The sequence below is a fragment of the Cebus imitator genome, unplaced genomic scaffold (genome assembly GCF_001604975.1).
Source record: "Cebus imitator isolate Cc_AM_T3 unplaced genomic scaffold, Cebus_imitator-1.0 Scaffold692, whole genome shotgun sequence".
Lineage (NCBI taxonomy): Eukaryota > Metazoa > Chordata > Mammalia > Primates > Cebidae > Cebus > Cebus imitator.
Genome location: NW_016108007.1, coordinates 92,694 through 118,557, shown reverse-complemented (window position 1 = coordinate 118,557; position 25,864 = coordinate 92,694). Strand labels below are relative to the sequence as shown.

At 37.8% G+C, this 25,864-nt stretch overlaps 1 long non-coding RNA gene across 2 annotated transcripts in view; it reads left to right on the top strand.

Annotated features, from left to right (window-relative positions):
• Window positions 1-25,864, top strand: part of LOC119469528 — a 79,706-nt gene that overhangs the window by 33,479 nt on the left and 20,363 nt on the right. The window contains exons 2-3 of one of the 2 annotated variants that reach the window (XR_005198348.1): window positions 5,963-6,084; window positions 10,316-10,446. This is a non-coding gene — a long non-coding RNA (uncharacterized LOC119469528). The remainder of the gene's footprint in view (window positions 1-5,962; window positions 6,085-10,315; window positions 10,447-25,864) is intronic. The other variant, XR_005198349.1, reaches the window with a different exon arrangement.

The following is a 25,864-nucleotide window of genomic DNA, read 5'->3' as shown; positions in this document are numbered from 1 at the left end:
ACCAGTGTATTTTGTACGGAGAACCGCGGCTCCGGGGCGCCGACAAAGCAGGTGCGCGGGGCAAAGCAGCCGCGCTGGCCGAAACAGCCGCGCTGGCGACTGTGGAGCACCTCCGCCCGGGAATTTCCTAGTCTGTGGGCAATAAAAACGCGGCGTCCACTCACCCTCTGCGCTTTCACTGGGAGCTGCAATCCTGAGCTGTTCCTAAATGGCCATCTTGGATCCCAAAGTCTTAACTCATTCCAGCATTAACTCAAAAGTCCCAGTCCAAAGTCTCATATGAGATAACGCAAGTCCCTTCCACCTATAAGCCTGTAAAGCCAAAAGCAAGTTACTTATTAGTAATGCTTCCTAGATACAATGAAGGTACAGACATTGGGTAAATACATCCATTCCAAATGGGAGAAATTGGCCAAAACAGAGGGACTACAGGCCCCTGCAAGTTTGAAATCTAATAGGGTAGTCATTAAACCTTAAAGCTCCAAAATGATCTCTTTTGACACCATGTCTCACATCCAGGTCATGATGATGCAAGAGGCTCCCACAGCATTGGGCAGCTCCACCCCTGTTGCTTTGCAGGGTATAGCTCCCTTCATGGCTGTTTTCACAGGCTGGAGTTGAGTATCTGCAGCTTTTCCAGGTGCATAGTGCAAGCTGTTGGTGAATCTACCATTCTAGGGTCTAGAGGATGATGGCCCTCTTCTCACAGCTCCACCAAGCAGTGCCCCAATGGGGACTCTGTGTAGGGGCTCTGACCTCACATTTCCTTCCACAGTGCCCTAGCAGAAGTTGTCCATGAGTGCTTCACCCCTGTAGCAAAATTCTGCTTGGACAACCAGGTATTTCCATACATCCTCTGAAATCTAGGTGGAGGTTCCCACACCTTAATTCTTGATTTCTGTGCACCCAGAGGTCCAATGCCATGTATAAGATGCTAAGGCTTGGGGCTTGTACCCTCTGAAGGAATGGCCTGAGCTGTACGTTGGATCCTTTTAGTCATGGCTGGAGCTGAAGCAGCTGGGAAGCACGGCACCATGTCCTAAGGCTGCATAGAGTAGGGGAGCCCTGGGCCTGACCCAGGAAACCATTTTTCCCTCCTAGGCCTCCAGACCTGTGATGGGAGGGGACAGCCACAAAGGTCTCTGACATGGCCTGGAGACATTTCCCCCATTGTCTTGGTGATTAATATTTGGCTTGTCATTACTAATAAAAATATCTGCAATCAGCTTGAATTTCTCCCCATAAGATGAGATCTTCTTTTCTATTGCATCATTAGTCTGCAAATTTTCTTAACTTTTATGATTTGCTACCTCTTGGACACTTTGCCACCTAGAAATTTCTTCCACCAGATACCCTAAATCATCTGTCTCAAGTTCAAAATTCCACAGATCTCTAGGGCATGGGCAAAATGCCATCAGTCTCTTTGCATAGCAAGAGTGACCTTTACTCCAGTTCCCAACAAATTTCTCATCTCCATGTGAGACCACTTCATCCTAAACTTCATTGTCCACATCACTATTAGCATTTTAGTCAACACCATTCATCAAGTATCTAGGAAGTTCCAAACTTTTCCACATCTTCCTGTCTCTGAGCCCTTCAAGTTTCTAGGCTGTTCCAAACTTTCCCACATTTTCCAGTCTTCTTCTGATGCCTCCAGATGGTTCCAATGTCAGCCTGTTACCCAGTTCCAAAGTTACCTCCACATTTTGGGTTACTTTACAGCAGCACCCCACTCTCTGCAGTGCCAATTTACTGTATTAGTCTGTTCTTACATTGCTATGAAGAAATACCCGAGACTGGGTAATTTATAAAGGAAATAGGTTTAATTGACTCACAGTTCCACACAACTGGGGAGGCCTTAAGAAACTTACAATCATGGCGGAAGGCACCTCTTCACAGGGTGGCAGGGGAGATAATGAGTGCCAAGTGAAAGGGGAAACCCCTTATAAAACCATCAGATCTCATGAGAACTACCTATCATAAGAACAGAATGGGGTAAACCACCCCCATGATTCAATTATCTCCACCTGGTCTCCCATGACTTGTGAAGGTTATGGGAACTATGATTCAAGATGAGATTTTGGTAGGGACACAGACAAACCATATCAAACATCGATGCAAAAATCCTCAACAAAATACTAGAAAACTGAAGCAAGCATCACATCAAAAAGGTTATCCACCACAATTAAGTAGGCTTCATCCCCAGGATGCAAGGTTAGTTCAACCTATACGATTCAATAAATGCAATTCATCATATAAACAGGACTAAAGACAAAAATCACATGATTATTTCAACAGATACAAAAAAGCTTTTGATAAAATTCAAAATCCATTTGCGTTTTTAAAAATACTCTCAATAAACTAGATATTGAAGCAACATACTTCAAAATAATAAGAGCCTTATATGACAAAACCATAGCCAACATCATATTGAATGGGCAAAAGCTGGAAGCATTCCACTTGAAAATTGGCACAGGACAAAGGCCTCCCCAGCTGTGTGGAACTGTGAGTCAATTAAACCTATTTCCTTTATAAATAATCCCATCATCTCAGCCTAAAAGCTTCTTAAGCTGATAAACAACTTCAGGAAAGTCTCAGGATACAAAATAAATGTAATGTGCAAAAATCACCAGCAATCCTATACACCAACAACAGTCAAGGCCTGAGCCAATTCAGGAATAAACTCTCATTCACAAATGCCACAAAAAGAATAAAATGTCTAGGAATACAGCTAACTAGCGAGGTGAAAGATCTCTACAAGGAGAGCTACAAACCACTGCTCAAAGAAATCAGAGATGACATAAACAAATGAGAAAACATTACATGCTCATGGATATGAAGAATCAATATTTTTAAAATGTCCATACTGCCCAAAGCCATTTATAGATACGATGCTATTCCTTTTAAACTACCACTGACATTCTTCTGAGAACTAAAGAAAACTATTTTAAAATTCATATGGAACCAAAAAGGAGCCCGAGTAGCCAAGGATATCCTAAGCAAGAAGAGCAAAGCTGGAAGCATTGTGCTACCTGATGTCAAACTATACTATAGGACTACAGTAACAAAAACATCATGATACTAGCACAAAAACAAAGATCCATAGACAAATGGAACAGAATAGAGAACCCAGAAATAAGAATGCACACCTACAGCTATCCGATCTTTGACAAACCTGACAAAAATGGGGAAAGGATTCCCTATTCAATGAACAGCCCTGGGAGAACTACCTAGCCATATGCAGAAAATTGAAATGGAACCTCTTCCTTACATTATGTATAAAAATTAACTTGAGATGGATTAAAGACTTAAATGTAAAACCCAAAACTATAAAAAATCTGAAAGACAACCCAGGCAATACCATTCAGGGCATAGGCACAGGCAAAGATTTCATGACGAAGACGCCAAAAGCAATTGCAACAAAAGCAAAAATTGACAAATGGGATCTCATTAAACTAAAGAGCTTCTGCACAGCAAAAGAAACTATCATCAAACAGACCACCTACAGAATAGGAGAAATTCTTTGCAAACTATGCATCTGACAAAGGTCTAATATCCAGCATCTATAAGAAACTTAACAAATTCACAAAAAAGGCCTATAAAAAAGAGGGCAAAATATATGAACATGTCCTTTTCAAAAGAAGACATACATGTAGCCAACAATCATATGTAAAAAAAGCCCAACATCACTGAGCATTAGAGAAATGCAAATCAAAGTCACAATGAGATACCATCTCATACCAGTAAGAATGGCTATTATTGAAAAGTCAAAAAATAACAGATGCTGGCAAGGTGGTGGATAAAATGAAATGCTTATGGACTCTTGGTGAGTGTAAATCAGTTCAGCCATTGTGGAATACAGTGTGGTGATTCCTCGAAGACCTAAAGACAGAAATACCACTCGAGTCAGCAATCTCATTGCTGGGTATATACCCAAAGGAATATAAATTGTTCTATTATGAAGACACATGTACATGTATGTTCATTGCAGCACTATTCGCAATAGCAAAAACATGGAATCAACCTAAAAGCCCATTAATGATAGACTGGATAAAGAAAATGTGGTACATATATACCATGGAATGCTATGCAGCCATAAAAAAGAACAAGATCATGTCCTTTGAAGGGACATGGATGAAGCTGGAGGCCATTGTCCTTAGCAAACTAACAGAGGAACAGAAAACCAGGTACCACATGTTCTCACTTATAAATGGGAGCTAAAGGGTGAGAACACATGGATACATAGCACGGAGCAACACATCTTTTAGAGGGTAGAGGGTGGGAGGAGGGAGAGGATCAGGAAAAATAACTACTGGATACTAAGCTTAATATCTAGGTGATGAAATAGTCTTTACAAGAAACCCCCATGATACAAGTTTACTTACATACAAACCTATACTTGTATCCCTAAACTTAAAAGTTAAGAAATAAGAATGCTTATTATGGTCACCCTGTTGTACTCATAGAAATTTAAAATAAAAGAAAAAATTAAAAATTAAAAGAATGCTTACTATGAAAACTCTTAAAGAAGTAAAAAAGTCGATTCTACCTGAAAAGTATCTTGTGAAATGCACTTTGAGTTAGTTCATGATGTCCTGTGTAAATGAGACTTCTTCCTGTTCTCCTGACTAAGGTAAATTTAATAAGAAGATGCATTTATAAATTATTAAGAAAGCAAATGTTATACTTGCAGAAATTCTTAAAAATCTAGCTGTCAAATAATTTATTTTTTCCTATCGTTGGTTCTAATAAACAGTGAAAATATTATTTGCTTCCTCACCATGTTCTTCAACATTTGCGTACATAATACAGGCTTATTAAGGCCATTCCTATGCATGCATTCCTATGCATGAACCGAACTATTTGACATTTATTTAATTAAAAAATTATTCATTTACTGCACATGGAAAGAACTACACTTGCAGACAAGGACATAATTGACCGAGGGTATAAATTTTTATTCTCTGCAATAAAGGTAGGATAATAGCTAAAAGCAGGGAGGAAAGAAGCAAAGTACAGCATTATGCGATGTTTTGAGACTTTATTATGCAGTGTTCAAAAGGAATTTCAGGTTTTCGAATGATAAAGTTTTGTAAAGTATATTTACCTTTGTTCTTTCAAACTTAGAATTGATCATTTGGAGTTAGAACCTTGAGATAAGGTGGACATTTTCTAGGATAATTTTTAAAAAGAACAATAGAATTGCTTCATTTTGCATAAAGGAAGGCCATTTGCTAAGACTTTGCATTCCTGCCTTTTCATATTTTAGAAGCTAAATAGTTTGTTGTGCAATGTATAACTATTTTAGAAAAACATTGAAGCTCAATGTCAGGAAGGAATTACTGAAATGGTTTTCTCCACATATTTTGAGAATTTTGCTTTTTGAGTTATCATTTCTATCATCCTGCTTCTGTTTTTTGTTTGTTTGTTTGTTTTTCATTTTTTCAGTTACATTAAGTGGTTTTCCTAAGGTTTAAATGCCAATCCAACACTAAGATCGTACTTATAACTCTTGACCCCACTGTCCTGTCAGCCCCAAGCTGCTGCTGCCACTTCAAATAAAATGCTCATTTCTATTTCCAGATATTTCCACTCTGTCCATGCCCTTTTCTTTCTTTTCAGTATCTTCCTTTTGTTGAGTGCACTTGTTCTACCCTTTACACTTGAGGATCCAGACTGTCACTTCTACTAACTTTAACTTTTTCCTTCCATATGGCAAACTTCCAAGAATGATTCACCTAAGTGAGTCAATTTACCAATTAAATGCAACAAGAATACTCCTTGGGACAACATAAAATTAAAATGCATTTGCTGGAGCAGTTTAAATCTATAATAATATGCATATATTTAGGAAATAATTGTTCCTCAAGATATTGATTGCTTCCTCTTTAAGAATGGGTTGCTGTGGTTCTTGGCTATTTTATTTTAAGCAAATTTGTTACACTTGGTTACTATGTCTCAGGGTAATCACCTTTTTGATTGATGTGCAAGGAGCTGCAAACTGCTTGATTGAGGACCATCTACCTAAAGTTAGCTTCTTTCGGGGTTTAACTGGACTGTGTGATTGAAGACACTCTGACTCAGGTGGTGGTTGCAATCCTGATTTATCTCTTGCTAAGCAGAATTTTTATGCTACAGAATGTGTCCTGATTATCATTAAAGTTCCCTTTGCTTAGATATACTTAGTTTTTCTGGGAAGGAGAATTGGCAACTTGGAGCCAGTTGGTACCTGACTAGCTATTAGTATTGTGTTCTCCCTCTGGGTGTCAGCTCCCCACGGGATGTATGCCAATCACATTTTAATGATATTTAAAATAGGTGAATTGTCTTGGAGAAAAATGTTTCTGCCTGGGAAACATCTAATGAGGTTCTTGAAATCTCATTATAAATGAACTCACTAAAGAGATAAACATTTTGTAAGTCATTTTGGTTTTTTTCCTAAACCAGGTTAGTAATAGATATTCTTTCATTGCTGAAAGTGAGGTGGGATGAGTTTCAAGGGCTTTCTGTAAATCTCACATTCCTTATTATCCTGGGAGATGAAGTTTGATTAATCTTCATTTATCATTGATTGTTCTTTTATTGAAAAGTTTACAAGGTTCTCTATTCACATAAGAGCAGAATCAATTTGAAGATTTTCCTTTTAATCTAGACTCTTGAATTCAGTTGAAATGCTTTCAAGAAGTATTTAATTTAAAAATTTAAATAAAGAAAAAGTCTCTGCTATGTGACTCTTATACAGTTTTGAGGTATTTAATAATTTTATTTCTTTTTAGTAATTTTGGATATGTTTGATACAAAGATGAACAAGAGCCATATGCTCTAATATGAAATTGACACTGAGGTCTAAGATAAATGCTATTTGAGAAAAAGGAAATAGATAGTTGAAGAGGTATTGTTAGGACCTTATACTCAAATCTCTCAAGAAAGAGTCATTTGTTGGGTCAATTTGCTATGTGTCTCATTATACTATGTGTATTTCTCCATAACTGCAACAGTGATGATATAGCCCTTCTCAGGTCTGTGTTTCTTTTTTGTTTTTTCCCTTGAATGTTAGGATCAATAGTACTTTGGGTTTGATAGTTCCTGCTTATCTCATAAAATTAAAAGAAAATTGGCCCAAACACAAAAATAAGAAAATACAAAATAAAGAAGGTTACTTAGCTTTGCTTTTACTCCTGGGTAGATAGTAAGCACCAGGCCAGAATTTGCCTTTCATTAATGTATCCATTTACTTATTCAGTTTATGGTTTGCATGGTATTACAGCAATACAAATTTGAAATAGGTATGACCTTACCCAAGGTCTGCCATAGAGATAAAGCTTATAACAACTAAAGCAAAAGAAAGTGCTAAATACTCCAAGTGCTCATCTTCAAATAAATAAAGTCCCATAGAGGTTCTAAGGTGAGAGAGAACCTTTCTACTAGGGATGGGGTTGAGAGTCTGGTGAGGATAAGTTATAAGTGTATTAGTCTGTTTTTGCATTGCTATAAAGAAATACCTGAGACTGGGTAATTTATAAAGAAAAGAGGTTTAGTTGGCTCATGATTCCATAGGCTGTACAGGAAGCATGAGGTAGGCATCTGCTTGGCTTCTGGGGAGGCCTCAGGAAACTTTCAATTATGGCAGAAGGCAAAGGAGAAGCATGTACGTCTTACAAGGATGGAGCAGGAGCAAGGGGGACAGGGGAGGTGCCACACACTTTTAAATAACCAGATCTCACAAGAACTCACTATCACATGAACACCAAGGGGGATATACACCCCCACGATCCAATTCACCTCCCACCAGGCCCCACCTCCAATATTGGGGGTTATAATTTGACATGAGATTTGGGTGGGAACACAGATCCAAACTTTATCAGTGTTGAATTGGCTTTTCAAATGGCCCTTAAAAAGTAGGTAGGATATTGAAAAGAAGATCTGAGGTGGGAAAACTAGTAGAGGGAGGAAATAGCAAGACGGAAAGCATTTTGGTGGATTTTGGGGCTCATATGGGCACCCAAGGGGTAGTTAGACTAATGTAAAGTGACAAAAAAGAAGTCCTGGAAAGTAAAGTTTACTTTACTTTACATGGATTAGTCAGAGATTGGGGAAATTTTGGATGTCAGGCTCAAAATTTATTGTATAAGTATAAACACTGGAATTTCTATGTAGAAGTGGTATAGGAGTATTGGCTCTGATAATGTACCTTACAGACCTCCTGTAATGGGGAGCAGTTGTGTCAGGGCTCTGGCTCCTACAATCCCTTGTGGATCATGCATCCCAAAGGTTGCTCCCAGAAATGACTGAGCATGATGGGGATACTAACGTGCACTGTCCCAGGAGACAGATTCTTTCGTTGGCTGACTTTGGCTCAGAAACTCCCTGACAGCTTTACTGAACCTTCCTTAGATATTAAGGAAATGTAGGACTCTTTCATCCAAGTCAAAGTGAGTCTGTCAGCTCTCTTAGGCTTGCCCAGCTCTGTCCGTCCATATTTTTCTTTAAGCAGGCATTTCTGCTAAAAAAAAAAAAAATAAAAAAAAAAAAATCTACATTTGATCTCATTTTGATGCCTATATCTTTGTGGAACAGGACTAAGGTGTTTATGGGTAGCAACTTGATTGGAGGTGTGTGGTTAGGGAACTTGTTTTGAAGCTGTGTTTGCACAAGTTTGCTGCTTTTTTTTTTTTTTTACATTGCATGGATTTTTTAGGCGACTTTGGTGGGAACTGAAGGATATTATGGAGGTCTGTGGTATCCCGTAGGCTATCCTGGATGTTGGTAGTAGAAAGTCATTTAAATGTTTTCCCTTATTAAAAGAATGATCACACATATTACTTCATAGTGCAATCATAAACTACAACCAAAGTCATAAATATTGTGTATGACTAAAGAAAACAGATTAGCGCTAGTGAATTCAATGTAAACTAAAAATATTTAATAATAGTAATTTCTGAACCTAGCTCAGTTCTTCTGAGGTAGAAAGAATTGATGTCTTGCATACTTGATGAACACAGCTTAGAAATGTTTTTCTCCATTTTTTTTTCTCTCAATATCCTTTCAATGCATTTTATCCGGAATTTTGGCATAGCCATAACATATCTTAATTTGCAGTGCTCCTTGTTTGAATAATCTGTGAAAGAACTCTTTTGACAGCTGGAAATGACTTTAACTCAAATTATATTAATAAAGATATATGTTGAAGCATGTACGTTGTTCTCGTGTTACTCCGATTTGTGTTATGCTTTCTTTTGCATTGAAATACATCTATGTTTAGGGCCTTGACATTGGTTGACTTGGATATCATAGTAATGTTACAACTTTAGGCTGTGACTTTTCTGCAGGTGCTATTAGAAGGAGATAATAGGCTGCCAGGCAGAGGAGAGGAAGACTGGATTCCAACAAATGCTGTGGCCTTGGCAAGTCACACACATTGCATGGGTCTATGAAAATAACATCTCCGGGAATAACTGAAATGAATAAATAAAGACTGCTCGGAAAGTTAACAAGAGTAAAGGGATGAGGGAGCAAGCAGGGAGGAGCCTGGGTGTTGACTGAGGGCACTTTAAGGGCACTGCTTTGGCAGCACTAAAGGAGTGGTTAGACATGTGGGAGGGATGAGGTCAGAGGAAGCCACCTTGGGGATGCTTGAGCTCACAATACTAAGCCAAGACTGAACATTTTAAGTAGAAGGGAAGAAGAAAATGACCAGTGCTTTTGATTTGCATGCACAATTGGAGAATAGGAGGTTTTGATATCCTTTGGGAAAAGTGTATGTTTCTTCCTGAGTGACTGAGGGGTTATTGAGCAAACTGAAAAGTGATCATGCCTCTTGTCTTTATATGCAAAGCTATCCTGTTGTTCTTTTGTTGCTTGGTGAATATTACGGTGAATTGATGTTCTGTTTATCCATTAAGACTTCTACTCATCTGCTTTCCCACTAAGAACAAAGATGAATTCCAAAATTGAAAAAAAGTTTAATGGGCACTTTCCACTGACCTTATGGCTCTTTGATTTTGTTGGCATTCTTGACTATTCTGTTTATAGTAAAATATGTTTCACTCTCTAGTAAAATGGATTTTTTTCTAGTAAATGTTCTTGTGCAGAAAAAATGTGGAAAAGCCCTATAATTCATTGTTAGCAGTAGTTTCATACAATTGACCATTATTTAAATTGAGGGTGGTAGAGGTAGAAAAGAACATCCATTTGTGCTGTTTCCAGGAAAATTTTTGCAATGAGTAAAACTGAGTGAATTATGGTATTCTTAAAAAATGTGTAACACATTTTATACAAAGAAGATACTCAAAACCAGATATCATTTATCTTTTAGGTGAATGAAAAAGAGACCAAGTGAAAAAACTAAGTGATTTAATGACCTGAATGTATCCCATAGAGTGGAAAATAAAATACAGGATCCCAAGCTTTGACCTTCTATGTCATCATCATCTTTGAAATATACAGGTAGGTGGTTATATTCATTTTGAGAGTTGACCCAGAAGCTATGAAATAGAAAGTGGCCAAGACAACAGTGCCAGTCTGACCAAGAGATTTAGCATTGCTGCAAATATAATTAGGATGGTTTTGTTTTCTTCTTCATGAATGTGAAAATATGTGACCTGGTGTTTTTTTAAAAAGTTCATCTAGAGCTGTATGTGACATATAAAGATGTACTACACAGAATTAAATTTCCACGGCAAAGACAACTGTGACAAAGCAATAGTGGTAGCTACAGCTTACGAAGTACTCATTCTATGCTTAGCCTAGTGCTAAAGTGCATTCCATAGATTTTCTGATCAACCCTTATACCAAGATTAATTAGAGGTAAGTATTTTCACCATTTTGTGAATATGGAAACTGAGGCATAGGGAGGCTAAGACATTTGCTAAGGTTCATATGTCTAATATGACTAGTCCAGGTTTGTTTGTCTTTCTCCAAAGTTAGTACTCTTAACTAGAGCAGAATATTTGACTGGTAAACTGAGTGGTGGTCAGAATAAACCAGAACTTTCACACATTTTGTTTTTCTAAATGGATATCCAATTGTAGAGTGAGTTGAATCAAAATCACCTGACTCATACAAGTCTTTGACATGTAACTATTATATGGCCTGATCTCTTATGATGTCTTATGTTCATTAATTCTTTGGGAACAAGAATCTGCAAGTAGGTACAGTTTTGTCAAAAACTCGAATTTCAAGAAATTGAGTTTTAAAGTTCTAATTGGCTTTTATTAACAATCCATGAATTGGATAGCATCTAGTTTACAAAATAGAAAGGAGCTTCGATTAGCTGAGCAGAGAGGGTGGGCTTTATAGGCAGAAAAGCTGAAGAAAGCAGAAACAAGGGACAAAATGCAGATTGGTCCTTTTTAAGTTGCTTTCCTTATAGGGAATATTGTTGGCTTAATGGAATTTGGCTATCCTCTCTCTTCTGATTTCTTAAAAAGTTCAGATCTTACAAGTAAACAGTATAGGTTTCAGTATGGTGACATGCAACCTTAGCATGACTGACTCCATTTTGGGTTGATCTATTGGGGCCTGATGCAGGAGTTAGGCCCAAATCAAAGGCCTTCCACAAATTTTGTTTAACAGTTTCCAGGCTAGGGCCAAGAACATTGGATTTAGGCAATAGTAGGAGAAAGAAGGCGAAGAAGCAGAGTCTTCCATTTTAGGGTTCTGGAAATCTACAGATGGCCACTGAAGATACAGAATAGACAAATTCTGTGAGCTACAGTGATGGTCTTGAAATTTATTTGTATACATATTACCTCAGTAAGAGAAAAACAAAAAAACAAATGGTAAGAATGTCAATATAGATGTCTATCTGTATGTGTAGATAGAGCATTACAAATACTATATATATAATTAGATTAATATATTAAGAGATCTTAAAATCAGCTTTTAAACATCAAGTTTCGTAAAATTTTGTATAGTAACGGATTGAAGGTTGTCTTGTGTTTTTAAATATTACTGAAACACATTGTAGTGATTTGTTTTCTTGGTCTGGATGTTTAATTTTTAAAATATTTTTCAAATTGTGGTGACTTCATGCTGCCATTAGCCAATTTTTAAGTGGGGAAATATACTTTTGTGGTGATATTGATGGTTAACAGTAATGGATGTTAATCCATATTTCAGGTAGTCTCCTTAATTTCAATTTTTCTTGGCTGATTAATCTTTGGATCTGATTGTATTAGTATTTTTCAAATTGAATTTCACAACAGCCTATTGCTGGTTACAATATTAATAATAATTATTCAATAAAATAGAAAAAAATGTCAGAGTACATTATTAATAAGTATTGTTCTGAGAAGCTCTCATTTCAATTATATACTGGTATCTCTATATCTGTATATATTTATATGTCAGTATGTGCATATCTGAATACTGAATCATGATATCAAATATGGTGATCAAACACTCTTAAAAGTGTTAAATTAAATCATTATTGTATTTACCCAAAACCTGTAGCTGTTGAAGGGCTTATAGAAGGAGAAGGAGAAGGAGAAATGTAAAGTCTACTATTTTCTTGATTTTCTTTTGTACTTGCATTATTAACACTGTTTCTAATGCTTAATTCCTTTGCACAGAGCTCTTTAAACCAATTTTGTTCACTTAGTTAAAACTAAATAATACAATCTGTGAATTCACTTAACAAAGCATATATCAGCTGCAATAGAACAAAAGTATTGCGGGTGCCCTGATAGACCCCTTGATAACTCTTTTACCTTGGGAAATTTCCAGTACCATACCTGATTCAGAATCTTCAAACATCCTCACTGAGAGAGGGTGCCAGTGGCAAACTTTATGTGAACTAATTAGCAAAGCTTTATTTATTTCAATTTTTTAGACAAAAAATACATTTAAATAAAAGTACTGATATTTTCTTTTTTTTTCCACTTATTTATTTTATTGCATTTTAGGTTTTGGGGTACATGTGAAGAACATGCAAGATTGTTGCATAGGTACACACGTGGCAGTGTGATTTGCTGCCTTCCTCCCCATCACCTACATCTGGCACCTCTCCCCTTGCTGTCTCTCCCCAACTCCCCACCCCCACTGTTCCTCCTCTATTTCCCCCCAACTGACCCCAGTGTGTAGTGCTCCCCTCCCTGTGTCCATGTGTTCTCATTGTTCAACACCCGCCTATGAGTGAGAACATGTGGTGTTTGATCTTCTGCTCTTCTGTCAGTTTGCTGAGAATGATGGTTTCCAGGTTCATCCATGTCCCTACAAAGGACACAAACTCATCGTTTTTGATGGCTGCATAATATTCCATGGTATATATGTGCCACATTTTCCCTATCCAGTCTATCATCGATGGGCATTTGGGTTGGTTCCAGGTCTTTGCTATTGTAAACTGTGCTGCAATGAACATTTGTTTGCACGTGTCCTTATAGTAGAATGATTTATAATCCTTTGGATATATACCCAGTAATGGGATTGCTGAGTCAAATGGAATTTCTATTTCTAGGTCCTTGAGGAATCGCCACACTGTCTTGCACAATGGTTGAACTAATTTACACTCCCACCAACAGTGTAGAAGTGTTCCTATTTCTCCACATCCTCTCCAGCATCTGTTGTCTCCAGATTTTTTAATGATCGCCATTTTAGCTGGCGTGAGATGGTATCTCAATGTTGCTTTGATTTGCATTTCTTTGATGACCAGTGATGATGAGCATTTTTTCATATGTTTGTTGGACTTATGTATGTCTTCTTTTGTAAAGTATCTGTTCATATCCTTTGCCCACTTTTGAAGGGGCTTGTTTTTTTCTTGTAAATCTGTTTTAGTTCTTTGTAAATTCTGGATATCAGCCCTTTGTCAGATGGGTAAACTGCAAAAATTTTTTCCCATTCTGTTGGTTGCCGATTCACTCTAATGACTGTTTCTTTTGCTGTGCAGAAGCTCTGGAGTTTGATTAGGTCCCATTTGTCTATTCTGGCTATTGTTGTCAATGCTTTTGTTGTTTTGGTCATGAAGTACTTGCCTACGCCTATGTCCTGAATGGTTTTGCCTAGATTTTCTTCTAGGGTTTTAATGGTGTTAGGTCTTATGTTTAAGTCTTTAATCCATCTGGAGTTAATTTTAGTGTAAGGTGTCAGGAAGGGGTCCAGTTTCTGCTTTCTGCACATGGCTAGCCAATTTTCCCAACACCATTTATTAAACAGGGAATCCTTTCCCCATTGCTTGTTTTTGTCTGGTTTGTCAAAGATCGGATGGTTGTAGACATGTTGTGTTGCCTCCGAGGCCTCTGTTCTGTTCCATTGGTCTATATCTCTGTTTTGGTACCAGTACCATGCTGTTTTGATTACTGTAGCCTTGTAGTATAGTTTGAAGTCTGGTAGTGTGATGCCTCCCGCTTTGTTCTTTTTGCTTAGAATTGACTTGGCTATGCAGGCTCTCTTTTGGTTCCATATGAAGTTTAAGGTGGCTTTTTCCAGTTCTGTGAAGAAGGTCATTGGTAGTTTGATGGGGTTAGCGTTGAATCTGTAAATTACTTTGGGCAGTATGGCCGTTTTCATGATATTGATTCTTCCTAACCATGAACATGGAATGTCCCTCCATCTGTTTGTGTCCTCTCTGATTTTGTTGAGCAGTGGCTTGTAGTTCTCCTTGAAGAGGTCCTTTACGTTCCCTGTTAGTTGTATTCCTAGGTATTTTATTCTCTTTGTGGCAATTGTGAATGGAAGTTCGTTCTTGATTTGGCTCTCTTTAAGTCTGTTATTGGTGTATAGGAATGCATGTGATTTTTGCACATTGATTTTGTATCCTGAGACTTTGCTGAAGTTGCTTATCAGTTTCAGGAGCTTCTGGGCTGAGACAATGGGGTCTTCTAGATATACAATCATGTCGTCTGCAAATAGAGACAATTTGACTTCCTCCTTTCCTATTTGAATACCCTTTATTTCTTTTTCTTGCCTGATTGCTCTGGCTAGAACTTCTACTACTATATTGAATAGCAGTGGTGAGAGCAGGCATCCTTGTCTGGTGCCACATTTCAAGGGGAATGCTTCCAGTTTTTGCCATTCAGTATGATAATGGCTGTTGGTTTGTCATAAATAGCTTTTATTATTTTGAGAAACGTTCCATCAATACCTAGCTTATTGAGGGTTTTTAGCATAAAGGGCTGTTGAATTTTGTCAAAGGCCTTCTCTGCATCAATTGAGATAATCATGTGGTTTTTGTCTTTGGTTCTGTTTATGTGGTGAATTATGTTTATAGACTTGCGTATGTTGAACTAGCCTTGCATCCCCGGGATGAAGCCTACTTGATCATGGTGGGTAAGCATTTTGATGTGCTGTTGCAATTGGCTTGTCAAAAAGTACTGATATTTTCAACCCACACCCCAATGGGTCATTTTCGGTCATGCTCTGTTGAGTGTGTCCCCTGTTTGTAGGAGACATTGACTCATAAGCATGCTGACCAGGGGTTGCAGCTACCCATGTCTTCTGTTGTGACCTCATCTCATACCAGTCTTGTGCTTATCTGCCTGCTCTAGTCTAACCACACTGAATGTACCAAATAAGTGCCTGCCTCAGCACATTTCCAAGATCCCCATGAGGTTGGTTTCTTGTCATCATGCAGGACTTGTCCCAAAAGACAACCTCTTAGAGAGGCCTTCTCTACGCACTGTATTTTATGTAGCTAATTTCTCTCTTTCCACAGCCCCTACTCTTTGTTCCATTATGCTCTTATTTATTTTTTATTTTCACAGGACTTACTAGTATCTATTTAATGCTCCTTCACTCTACTTCAGACTCCCTTAGAACAGGACCCTGGTCTCCACTATTCACTTCCCTATCCCCAGTACATTGCCAAGGCTGAAAAGATTCAGTGAATGACTCAGCACTCCTGTTCTTCTGCTTCACTTGGGCCAGTCCCTTTGGGTCTCCTCTCCTTATTTGTTTCCAAAAGTGGTTTTTCCTCATATCATTTGGCATAGATACTGTATTACGAAGAATGGGGTAAGGGAAGGCTAGCCAAATGCTATGAGAACTCCCTGGAAGAAAGGCTCATGACCCAGGGGTTGCAGATGGAGACTGATCCTGGAAATCCTTATGGCTCACATCTGGTAATAAGATGATCAGGCCACCTATGCATTTGGGAACACGAACCTAAAAATGCTGATGTAGTATGCTATTAACTCTACAAAATTTTGTGTCCTATAGACAATTTCCATGATTAGAAACTTGTTTTCCAACTGGAAATGTCTCCTTGGGACACAATTAATAGAGATTGCTAAGTTTTATCCCTGTAGATAAAATCCTACAGTCTGAACTTGGAATCAAGCATATCAACTGTAGCAGAATCCCTATCCTGCCTTATGTCTTAGATGAATAAAAGAATGCATGAATAAATAAACTATAGCAAATAATGAAAGCTAAGTCTGGCCAGTCTGACTTTATTCAGCTATGTAGTCTACATAAGGGTTTGGTAAACCATGACCCACAGGCCAATTCCAGGCCAGCACCACTTTTCATAAATGAAATTCTGTTGGAATGCAGAAATGCTCACTCATTGTTGTAGTGCCTTATGTACTACAACAACAGAGTTGAATGGTTGTGAGAGACTATATGGCCCACAAAGCCTAAAATATTTACTATCTGGCCCTTTGCAGGAAAAGTTTGCTCACCCTAAGGCTAGAGAATGTCACTTAACTTCTCCAGGCATTTATTTTTTGTTTGTTTATTTATAAAACGAGTTGGATTTAATGGTGTCTGAGATCCTTTTCAGAGCTCACCTTTGATTTCCCTTGAATATTACACTATGTCCATAAAGAAATTCAAGGTGATACTGACTCAAGGTTGTATTCATCATCTTCTCAGAAAACATATTATTTCAAGAAGTTACATTCTCATTAAATGGGCATAAAGGTTTTACCACATGTATCTCTAAGACATATGGAATATTCCAGATTTGAGTTCATTTCTGTTGTTTGATATTTAAGTACTTGGAGCAATGGATTCATTACGTGGCTTAGTACCTTTCCACTGCTTTCCCCACGGGCTTTGCTAATTGTAAAATAACTCAGAACTCTAGATAAATGGGTTCACTTACAATCTATAATGATTTAAGTGTGGTTCTGGCATATATTTCAAAATAACTAAGGGAATAAATTTCAAATGTCTCACTATTAAAAATGATAGATAAGTGATGTGATGAATATGGTAATTAACTTGATTTAATCATACCACATTATATGCACATATCAAAACATCACATCATACCCCTTAGGTTTGTACAATTATGATTTGTCCATTGAAAATAAAACTAATTCTAAAAGAAATGAAAATAATGTTAAATATAACATTAAAATCACAGTTGAATTTCTTTGACTTGCTGTGAGGCCATTTTTGAGCCAGATAAAGAAAATTATTAGTCAATACACACCACAGAAGAAAAACTCTGGTTTAGGAAGAAAACTGTTTTGATTAAGTTAGAATCAATTATATTATCTTGATAGATTTTCTTGTTTCGGTTTAAATTATAAATGCCTAAGTAAATAAAAGCCTCATGGATACCTTTCAAAGATCATTAGACCTGCAAAAATTTTGTTCAGGTCACAAAATTTGCATTGGATATTTCTTTCCATACTTGTCATCTTTTTCCTGTTAGTATTGACTGCACCCTATATCATGGGCCACTGAATATGAACATCACCATCAAATCATGTAGTCAAGTGTTTCTGACAAACTGCACAAAAATAAGTAGAATACATTGAATTTTGATCTGAGGATAAGTAGTAAGTTGCAATTCAGGCCTCCTGTCTTTCCATTCATTAAACATTTATTGAGCCTTTGCTGTGTGGCAGTCCTGTTTCAGGAGCTAAAATATCTATTTTATGTTAACTTCCATAGATTGTAAATCTATAGAAATTTAGAGATTTCACACCATAATCCCACTTGATAATTACCCCAAATCTGAGAAAGAATCAGTCCAACGTTTTTACCCACCCCTAAGGTTTGTGTAGGACCTTGCTAGAGGAATATTAGTGTTGGGGTAAAGAGGTGAGCCCACCCTGGCAATGCCTGGAGATGTTCCATCCTCCCCAATGTGGGCTTCTTTATATGGGATGTTAGTGTGAATTGGGGAAGACCAGGCACCTTGTCGACCTAAGGATAAGGCAGAGAAAAGGGCAGTGACATGGTGCTGGGGCTGGACAACCTCTTCATGCAAGAGGCCTGATTCATAATTCTCACACTGTTCTGCCTCCCAGATACAAACAGGAGGCTGGGTTTTCAGTCCAGGGTGAGAGGAGCCCTTTTGGGTGTTCATAGTGCCCAGATACCCACTCCCAGCTAAGCTGAAATAGCTGTGTCTCCCTTGGGATATAGAATGGGAGGACCAGGGAGGGGTCTATGAAATGTGAAAATTCTTTGAAAATCATCCATCCATCTTCAATGGTGACCCAACAGTAATAAAAATAGCATCTTGGACTGGAAATAGGTAATTTTTTTTTGCCTTTGGACAGGAAACTCCCTTCATAATGTACTAGTATGTGAAATAAGGGAATTGGACTAATTAACTTGGAGGTCTTACTCAATTCTTTTTTTTTATTTTTTATTTTTGTTTATTTTTTATTTTACTTTAGGTGTATACTATATCCAGCAATTCTCCCCATGTTATCCCTCCCTACCCTCCCCACCCCCTGCTGTCCCTCTCCTACTCCCCCCAACTGCCCCAGTGTGTGATGCTCCCCTCCCTGAGTCACATGTTCTCATTGTTCAACACCCACCTATGAGTGAGAACATGTGGTGTTTGGTTTTCTGTTCTTGTGTCAGTTTGCTGGGAATGATGGTTTCCAGATTCATCCAAGTCCCTAGAAAGGACATTAACTCATCGTTTTTTATGGCTGCATAATATTCCATGGTATATATGTACCACATTTTCTTTGTCCAGTCTATCACTGATGGGTATTTGGGTTGGTTCCAGGTCTTTGCTATTGTACATAGGGCTGCAATGAACATACGTGTGCATGTGTCTTTATAGTAAAATGATTTATAGTTCTTTGGGTATATACCCAGTAATGGGATTGCTGGGTCAAATGGAATTTCTATTTCTAGATCCTTGAGGAATCGCCACACTGTCTTCCACAATGGTTGAACTAACTTACACTCCCACCAACTGTGTAGGAGTGTTCCTATTTCTCCACATCCTCTCCAGCATCTGTTGTCTCTAGATTTTTTAATGATCACCATTCTAACTGGTGGAGATGGTATCTCAGTGTGGTTTTGATTTGCATTTCTCTAATGACCAGTGATGATGAGCATTTTTTCATATGTTTGTTGTCCTCATATATGTTTTCTTTTGAAAAGTGTCTGTTCATATCCTTCGCCCACTTGTGAATGGGGTTGTTTGTTTTTTTCTTGTATATCTGTTTTAGTTCTTGGTATATTCTAGATATTAGCCCTTTTTCAGATGGGTGTATTGCAAAAATTGTTTCCCATTCTATTGGTTGCTGGTTTGCTCTAATGATGGTTTCTTTTGCTGTACAGAAGCTCTGAATTTTAATTAGATCTTATTTTTCTATCTTGGCTTTTGTTGCCGTTGCTTTTGGTGTTTTAGCCATGAAGTCCTTGCCTATGCCTATGTCCTGGATAGTTTTGCCTACATTTTCTTCTAGTGTTTTTATGGTGTTAGGTTTTATGTTGAAATCTTTAATCCAACTGGAGTTAATTTTAGTGTAAGGTGACAGGAAGGGGTCCAGTTTCTGCTTTCTGCACAATTGCTAGCTAGTTTTCCCAACACTGTTTATTAAACATGGAGTCCTTTCCCCATTGCTTGTTTTTGTCAGGTTTGTCAAAGATCAGATGGTTGTAGATGTGTGGTATTGCTTCTGGGGCCTCTGTTCTGTTCCATTGGTCTATGTCTCTATGTTTTGATTACTGTAGCCTTGTAGTATAGTTTGAAGTCCGGCAGTGTGATGCCTCTGGCTTTGTTCTTTTTGCTTAAGATTGTCTTGGCTACGTGGGCTTTCTTGTGATTCCATATGAAGTTTAAAGTGGTTTCTTCCAGTTCTTTGAAGAAGGTCATTGGTAGCTTGATGGGGATAGCATTGAATCTATAGATTACTTTGGACATTATGGCCATTTTGATATTAGTTTTTCCTAACCATGAGCATGGAATGTTTTTCCATCTGTTTTTGTGTCCTCTCTTATTTCGTTGAGCAGTAGTTTGTAGCTATCCTTGAAGAAGCCCTTTACATTCTTTGTTAGTTGTATTCCTAGGTATTTCATTCTCTTTGTAGCAATTGTGAATGGGAGTTCGCTCTTGATTTGGCTCTCTGTTTGTCTGTTATTGGTATATAGGAATGCTTATGATATCTGTGCATTGATTTTGTATCCTGAGACTTTGCTGAAGCTGCTTATCAGTTTGAGAAGATTTTGGGCAGAGACGATGGGGTCTTCTAGATATACAGTCATGTCATCTGCAAATAGAGACAGTTTGACTTCCTCCTTTCCTATTTGAATACGCTTTATTTCTTTTTCTTGCCTGATTGCTCTGGCTAGAACTTCCAATACTATATTGAATAGGAGTGGTGAGAGAGGGCAGCTTTGTCTAGTGCCTGATTTCAAAGGGAATTCTTTCAGCTTTTGCCCATTCAGTATGATATTGGCTGTAGGTTTGTCATAATGGCTTTTATCATTTTATGATATGTTCTGTCAATACCTAGTTTATTGAGAGTTGTTACCATGAAGGGCTGTTGAATTTTATCGAAGGCCTTGTCTGCATCCATTGAGATAATCATGTGGTTTTTGTCTTTGGTTCTGTTTATGTGATGGATTACATTTATGGTTTGCCTATGTTGAACCAGTCTTGCATCCCTGGGATGAAGCCTACTTGATCATGATGGATAAGCTTTTTGATGTGCTGTTGCAATCAGTTTGCCAGTATTTTATTGAAGATTTTTGTGTCAATGTTCATCATGGATATTGGCCTGAAGTTTTCTTTTCTTGTTGAGTCTCTGCCTGGTTTTGGTATCAGAATGATGTTGGTCTCATAAAATGAGTTACGGAGGATTTCCTCCTTTTGTATTGTTTGATATAGTTTTAGAAGGAATGGAACCAGCTCCTCTTTGTACATCTGGTAGAATTTGGCTGTGAACCTGTCTGGACCTGGACTTTTTCTTGGTTGGTAGGCTATTGATTGCTGCCTCTACTTCAGCCCTTGTTATTGGTCTATTCAGGGTTTCAACTTCCTCCTAGTTTAGACTTGGTAGAGTACAAGTGTCCAGGAATTTATATACTTCTTCCTGGTTTACTGGTTGATGTGCATAGAGCTGTTTGTAGTAATCTCTGATGGTAGTATGTATTTCTGTGGGATCAGTGATGATGTCCCTTTTTTCTTTTTTTATTGCATCTATTTGATTCTTCTCTGTTTTCTTTTTTATTATTCTGGCTAGTGGTCTGTCTATTTTGTTGATCTTTTCAAAAAATTATTTTTTTTTTTTTTTGTTTTTTCAAAAAAAAAAAAAAGCAGCTCCTGGATTTATTGATTTTTTGAAGGGTTTTTTTTTTGTGTGTGTGTCTTTATCTCCTTTAGTTTGGCTCTGATCTTAGTTATTTCTTGTCTTCTGCTAGCTTTTGAGTTTTTTTGATCTTCCTCCTCTAGCCCTTTCAATTTTGATGATAGGATGTCAATTTTAGATCTTTCCTTTTTTCTCTTGTGGACATTTATTGCTATAAATTTCCCTCTCAACACTGCTTTAAAGATGTCCCAGAGATTCTGGTAAGTTGTGTCTTCATTGATTGGTTTCGAAGAACATCTTTATTCCTGCCTTCATTTAATTGTTTATCCAGTTGACACTCAAAAGCAAGTTGTTCAGTTTCCAAGTGTTTGGGAAGGTTTGAGTGTGTTTCTTAATCCTGAGTTCTAGTCTGATTGCACTGTGGTCTGATAGACTGTTTGTTATGATTTCCATTCTTTTGCATTTGCTGAGGAGTGATTTGCTTCCAATGATGTGGTCAATTTTAGAGTAAGTGCAGTGTGGTGCTGAGAAAAATGTATATTCTGTGGATTTGAGGTGGAGCATTCTGTATATGTCTATTAAGTCCACTTGGTCCAGCTCTGCATTCAAGTCCTGGATGTTCTTTTTAATATTCCGTCTCATTGATGTGTCTAATATTGACAGTGTTGGAGTGTCCCACTATTATTGTGTGGGAGACTAAATCTTGTTTTAGGTTGTTAAGAACTTGCTTTATGTAAGAACTTGCTTTATCTGGGTGCTCCTGTGTTGGGTGCATATATATTTAGGATAGTTAGCTCTTCTTGTTGGATTGATCCTTTTACCGTTATGTAGTGTCCTTCTTTGTCTCTTTTGATCTTTGTTGGTTTGAAGTCCATTTTATCAGAGATTAGGCATCTGGCCATCTCCCCCTTTCAGCTTCCTCTCTCTCCAGTCATGGGGTAGGGGCCTGCGGCGCTGCTCTGTCCTTCCTCCCACTTATAGCTCTCTCTCTCTCCAGGCAGGGAGAGGGGGCAATAGCTGGGTCCACAGGCTCTCCCGGCCGGCTTTTGGGCCTACGTTTCAGTTTAGGCCTGTGCACCAATCTGGGACACTGTCCTGGATTATTATTCAGCTCCACGCTTGTATCCTGGCACTTGACTGTCAAAGATCCCCTGTTCTATGTATTGCTGAGGCTTTGGGAGAAGCACTGTATCTAGACTGGAGTGCCAGAGAGGGAGCCTCCAAATTGCCGGTCAGATGTACTTTCTGGGTGAAGCAGCATCCCTCTCTGCTTTGCTCTGCCTTGCCTGGGCTTTGCTTACCATAGGACCAGACCCGTTGTAATGCCCCTGGTACCTCGGTTGGAGCTAGAAGATCTCTGGATTTCTGCATCTCTCTCACTGGGTGTTGAGTGCTGGAGTTGTGTCTATTCAGCCATCTTGGAGAATGCTACCTCAATTCTTACTTGCCATGGTTTTTGAACTTATATTTGCCTCCCAAATTAACTCTGCTTACATGAAGCTAATGCTCCAGTGATATTACAATAGCAGATGCAGCCATGGAAGTGCCTGTTTGTATTCCCTAGGCACTCACTATCTCTGCTGGTCTATGTTGTAAGCATCTATGACTCTGCCAGAGGCTGTTGTCTGGTTGCTGAGACATGCTTGACTAGAAATACAAGAGCATTAAAATCTTCAGAAATGATCCCCCATTAATGCCAAATATGAATTGAATAAAGATACCCGAACATTCTTGTTCCCTGGGGGAGACATCTCTGAAGTTGGTTCTCACCCACAGCAATAACCTGTTGGTTAATGCATACTGTGTTGGTCTCCTTCCCTTCCTCTCTTATGTCACCTCCCAAAAAACCACTTGCACTCAGATCCTTATCTCAAGGTCTTCATCTGGGGCAATCCAACTGAATACCAGCCCCAAAGAAGTTCTGTTGTGATTCACCTAGTAGCACGCACATTAATTCACAGCAGGCAGGTCTTTGAGGAATGCATTTTATTTGTCCCCACCAGGGAAGCCAGATTTGGTAAATGAAAATACAGGACTCTGTTTAAATCTGAATTTCAGATAATGGTAAATAATTGCTTAGCATAAGTATATCCCATTCCAAATATTGGATGAGATATAAAAAAAATTCATTGTTTACTTGAAATTTAAACATAATGGCAGTCATCCTTAATTTTTCTGTCATCCTTAATCCCAACTCCTGTTGGAGTGCATTAGGCATTGCAGCTGACTGAATTCCACAGCCGGGGAAAGGCAGGGTGGATTGGGATTGGTTTAGGAGATGCAGAATGTGGAGAGAGTAAAGTAGACCTAAAGCACAATGTCCAGGGATGAAGCTGGATCAAGAACCCAAGAGTACATGCGTGTGGGCTGGCGAATAAGGAATTATCAGTTTAGTGGATGTGGGCAAGGAGACAAAAACAAGGTACAGCACAACAAAACTGTAACCAGCAATCTCAAACCTTGTGGGGAGGGTGATACTGAAGTGACCAAACTTGTACAAACATCATTCATTTCCCTATCCCTATTGCTTAGCACAATGCCTAACTCATTTTTGGTGATCAGTAAACATTGAATGAGTGATAGGGAAGGAAGATTGATAGAAATATGAAATTTTGCCAACTGTGAGTTTTATGGAGTATGGTGCCCAGTAAAAAATGCACAGGGCCTTTTTGAGCAATGGCTTGCATCTGATTACAAATGCATAGAAAATATGAATTGCTATCTGAATTCTAAGTAATGAGCTTTTCCAATGCTTTTCTCATTTTTCATTGCAGGTACAATTCAACTTAAATCTTTCATGGTTAGACAGGTTTTTGAATGCCACTTGTATGTTCAAAGCTAATTTACTTAATAGCCACCTTATCTGAACCTTGAACAATATTACTAAAGTGTTTAGATTGAGAGGAAGAGTTTGGGCGGAACATCTCCCATCCAATTTCAAAAGACTAATCAATTTACATTTTTAATGACATTTCCTTTTCTTTCTTCAGGAAGGCTGAAAGGGAGGATAAAATCTCATTCTATGTTTATTATTTCTAACTGTAAGTTCAAAGTTGAGAAAGATTGGTTTTATTATCAGCAAATCATGTGATATTTTCTTTACTCTTTTACAGAGAAAACAAAAGGTAAAAGAAAGATAAATGACAGCATGTACATAACAAAAAAATAGAGCCAACATTTCCTCAGTTTTACTTTTGCTTTATAAAATGCAAGCAGGCTGCTCTCCAAAGGGTAGTTCCAACTTAAAATCATTTATTCTGTGGGTGATCTATTTTTTAGAGTTAACATTTTGAGTTAACACTGTATCAGCTGCATAAGAAGGGCTGAAATCTATATACAGGCATGGTCAGTTATTCTAACCAATTCTATGCACACAATATTTTTAGAAAATCTTATAATTACTGAAGAGCAAACAAAAGCATGAAAGTGAAGGAAAATGTAAAATAAAAAGTGTTTGTGAGGATATGAAGAAATTGGAACCCTTGTACATTGCTGGTCAAAATGTAATATGGTACAGCCACTGTGGAAAATAGTTTGGTAATTCCTGAAAAAGTTAACTATAGAAATTCCATATGACCCAGCAATTCTACTCTTACGTATAGTTGAAAAGCTGCAAATCTGCAGAAACACACAAGTATTTCTCTACACTCCCCACTGTTGAAGACTACACTTTTCAAATTTTTATAAGGTTCAGTTTTTCAACTCTTTGGACTATTTAAGAATGCATTCTCCCTAAGATCAGCAACAAGGCATGGATTTCCACTTTACTAATTTCTTTTCAGTATTTTATTGGAGGTCCTAACAAGTGGAGTAGCAAGGAAAAAAAAAAGCAGATTGGAAAAGGAAGAAGTAAAACAGATTTCATTTGCATATTATATAATCATCTATGTCGAAAATTCTACAAAAAGTCTAATAGAACAATAAGTGAGTTTAGCAAAATTACAGATACAAGGTTACTGGTATCTGTACAAGTGATATAGTGATGAACAATCAGAAATTGAAATTTTATAATTAACATTTATAATAGCATCATAATATGAAATACTTAGGGATAAATTAGCAAAGAATGTTACTCTTTGCTGCCCTTTACCATAGGAACCTCAAAGCCACATCTGTACAATGTAAACTATAAAATATTGCTGAGGGAAACCAAAGAACTAAATAAACAGAGAGTTAATACTATATTCATGAGTCAAAAGACTCAATATTGTTTAAATGTCAGTTCTCCCTAACTGATCTATAGATTCAACACAATCTCAATTGCAATCCAGCAGGCTTTTCTTAAAAAGAAATTAGCAAGCTAATTGTAAAATTCATATGGAAATACAAAGGACCTAGAATAGCTAAAACAACTTAGAAAATGAAGAACAAAGTTGCAGGACCTATAGTACTTGATTTTTAGGCTACAGTTA